We start from the raw sequence: 3,784 nt of genomic DNA on the forward strand, positions 1-3,784 counted from the left end.
TTATCCTGGATCGGAATAAAAGAGGTTGCAGATGGGAATTCTTGTAAAATCCACATTAAAGGCTTGGGACATGATTAGGAAATGGGAAAAAGAACTGATGTTTATCCCCATTACTCCTATACGGAAAAATACGGATTTTCTCCCAGGTATGACAGATAATGGGTTTGCTCTATGGGAAAGAGCGGGTATCATGACCCTGAAAGACTTATTTGAAGGGGACAGGATGATGTCTTTGACCAATTAAGACTGAAATATATGCTATCACACACACATTTTTTAGGTTCTTATGGTGTTGCAAACCACCCCGAATTGCTGCAGACCTGAAATACAAACAGAGAGATATCTGAAATGAGAGATAAAGACAGATTCCAGTTTCGCCTTGCAAAGGGGAACACAGCTCTGAATCCTAACAGACCCCGCGGTCTGTTCACCTTCTCGCCCTGCTGAGTTCTGGGGTCCCACAGCTTCTGGCTAGTTTTATTTAACACACACACAACAGATACAAGGCATATGTCATAGGGCGTTCACTGTACATCTTCCATTCTTTCATGGTCATTTCTCTTAAAACACTGTTATTGAAGGTTTGCTCCATAGATGTACTCTTCCTGAGAACAGTTTGCAGCTGCACGTGAGAGTACTAGTAGGACATCATAAACTTTGACACAACTGTCTAGTAGATGTTCTATTTCTGCTCAGTTCTAAACAAACTCAGGTGGAGTCTCCGTCGTCTCTCTCTCTTGTGTGAAGGCCTTGAACCTGCAACTCTGCAAAACACTTAACTAGGATACACAACACAACGCAATAACTCTGTGTGACCTTAACACTTACACAGATACATTTACACACACTAATCAACATATTATACATTTCCACAATTCCCCTTTGATCTTTACTAAAAGACACCTGTTTTGTTTTGTTGTTGTGGGAAAAATCATTCCCCCTTTTGATCTCTCCAACGAGATCAATTTACATGTTTTCCTGGATCTGGCATTTTACTGTGGTGACCCCTTTTGCATGGAGCTATAGTTGGGTGGGGAGCTCACAGTAAATCCAGGGATGATAGAACACAATTACAATAGAGATAACAATCAAACCACTACTAATGGGGAGGAAATGTGGGTATGCATTTACATATTCAGACCAAACACTTTTGTTTTACGGTTAATAAAAATGAAGTTGAGTAAATAATATGCAAGCAAAACTTTTGGTTGATAAGACCTTTTCTATCTTGTGTCCTAGGCGGTACCACCCCTAGGAGAGTTTGCAACCTTATTTATGGCTATATCAACACAACTCTTTAGCAATATGCGACGATGATTAATAACACATAGGTGAGTAAATGATAAAATAAAAATAAAAGTTATAGTTGGATGAATAATAAAACTGAACACGATGCCTCTTGAAGATCTTCTTTCTTCAGACCCAGGGGTAGACTGCCCTGGAGCCTAGGATCACCACCAGGGGATTATTCTGCCCCTTTTGTTGAGGTGGATCTGCTCTGAGTCGCCGACTCAGTGCTCTTTCTTGGAGATTGTCTGGATCTCGCTCAAGGAACGCTGTGGCTCTAGCTGCTGCGCACTGGCTCCAATGGAACAGGTGTCTCCTTTTCCCCTCAGGCGGACGGCGTGGGAGGTTCTCTCTGTCACTTGGAATGGTCCTGTCCACCTTGGCTCCGACCACTTCCTCTTGGTGACCCGAAGTAGGACCCACTCTGCCTCTGGCGGTGGAGTGTGTTTTCCCGCCTCCTGTTGGCTTGTGACCTGTTTGGAGAATGCTGACACTAAACCCTGTAGTTCGTGAAAATAAGCTTTAGAGGTTAGGTTTTGTTCATCATGCTGAACCAAGGGAAGTCTGGAATGTGGTCCGGGAAACGCTCTCCCTGTTTGCAACTCATGCGGTGTAAACTACGTGGTCTGGTTTACTGAGCTTCTGATAGACATCAAAGCTAGTGGTAAAGCATCTAACCAATTCAATTTGGTCTGTGCACAGATTTTACCCAATTTGACTTTGACAGTTTGATTCATTCTTTCCACTTTACCTTGTGATGGGGATGATATACTGTACCAAAAGCGTGTTTGAGTCCCAACATGGCCTCCACCTTCTGGAGGTCCTGGTTTTTGAAATGGGTACCGTTATCTGACCTGATTTTTTCAGGAAAAACGTATCTTGGGATGTACTGATTCACAAGAAACTTTATTACCGACTTACTGTCTTCCTTCTTTGTTGGCCAGGCTTCTGGCATCCTGTGTACGCATCCACCACACATTAGTACATACCTGTAACCCTGACTGAGTTTATCATATCTGTATAGTCTTGATAATCTCCTTTCCTGGTTTGGCCTCTAGGGGGTACCTTCCTAGTTCTGGTTGATAGTTGGTCTGGTATTAAACTTTGTGCATTGTTCACAGGTTTTGATCAGTACTGAGCCATGTCTTTAAGAAACGAATGCCACCAGTTACCAAGATTTCTCATCATCTGTGCTACGCCTACATGTCCCACCCCATGAGCTTCTTCCATGGCTGTCTGTCTTAGTCCTGGAGGTAAAATGGGTCGGCCGTCTGGTCCTCTCCATAGTCCGTCTGTCTCTGTGCACCCTCTGGCTTTCCACAGGGACTTTTCTTGGGGAGACGCCTTATTTTGTAGTTCGATTACTCTGGTCATGTCGATTTCTGGTTGTAGCTCAGTCTCTGAACACATAAGTACCGTCTTTTCTGTCTTGTCCAGGTACCTGCTGTCTGTTTTGCTGCTTGGTCGGCTGCGTTGTTTCCCTGTGTCCTCTGTCTGTCCCTACATGTGTGTCCTTTACATTTTATGACTGCTACTTTTTTGGGAAGCAATAGTGCTTCGGCCAATTCTTTCATCTCAGTCTCATGTCTGATTGGTTTGTTACCAGCTGTAAGAAACCCTGCTCTCAACCACTGCCCTAGCTCTACATGCACTGCTCCTGCTGCGTATGCTGAGTCTGTGTAAATGTTGACTTCCTGTCCCTCCCCTAGTCTGAGTGCTTCAATGACTGCCACTACTTCTGCTCTCTGTGCTGATTGCTGTCCTTCCAGTCTTTCTACTACTGCATAGGCTGCTCTAAGGCCGTCTGTCTCATGTCTGTAGCAACAACCATCAGTAAACAGGTCTCTGAGTAGACGTAAGCCACCACACTATGTGTTGTCAGGACGTTTAACTGGTGACCCATGACTATGTGTGCAGTTTTTTGTATTAGCTTTGCTATCCCTGCTACGTGTTGTGTGCAGTCTGGGTGTCTTTTTTCCATACTGTCTAGCATTACACTATTGTACTCAGTATATCTATCTCCCCTTTTCTGGAAAGAATACCATTCACGCAGTTGTCTGTTACAGAGACATCTAGGTGGAAAGGTAGGTGGTAGTTTGGCGTGGCTAGCTCTGCTGCGTAAGCTAATGCTTGTTCGAGAGTGATAAATGCTGTCCCAGGGCTCGCTTTACCATGCTCTCAACTCTTTAGCCTGATGTTGTGGGTGCAGAGCCAGTGAGACGTGTGGTGCAGCCTCGTCAGACATCATGTACCACTCTAATTGTTCTGGACTCAGATTAACCCCCGCTGCTACCCCCTCAGGCGCCACATAAATGTTTTGGATGTTAAAAACCCAGTCTTTCCCTTCTAACTGATCCTGAAATCTGTCTTGATACCAATCTGTCTGCAGCCTATCATAAAACAGAGTTATGTGAGGCGGGTCCGGAGGAGATATGTATGGTTCAAGGGTTGCAATCCAGGGCTTCCACTGTTGGTAGGCAGAGATCACACCAGGTGT

General features: G+C 44.5%; 1 pseudogene; it reads right to left on the reverse strand.

The window, feature by feature from the left end:
* Positions 1-1,511: 1,511 nt before the first annotated feature.
* On the reverse strand, positions 1,512-2,723 carry LOC113745576 (uncharacterized; annotated as a pseudogene).
* Between the last annotated feature and the right edge of the window lie 1,061 nt (positions 2,724-3,784).

Source organism: Larimichthys crocea, unplaced genomic scaffold, assembly GCF_000972845.2.
Source record: "Larimichthys crocea isolate SSNF unplaced genomic scaffold, L_crocea_2.0 scaffold90, whole genome shotgun sequence".
Taxonomy (NCBI): Eukaryota; Metazoa; Chordata; class Actinopteri; family Sciaenidae; genus Larimichthys; species Larimichthys crocea.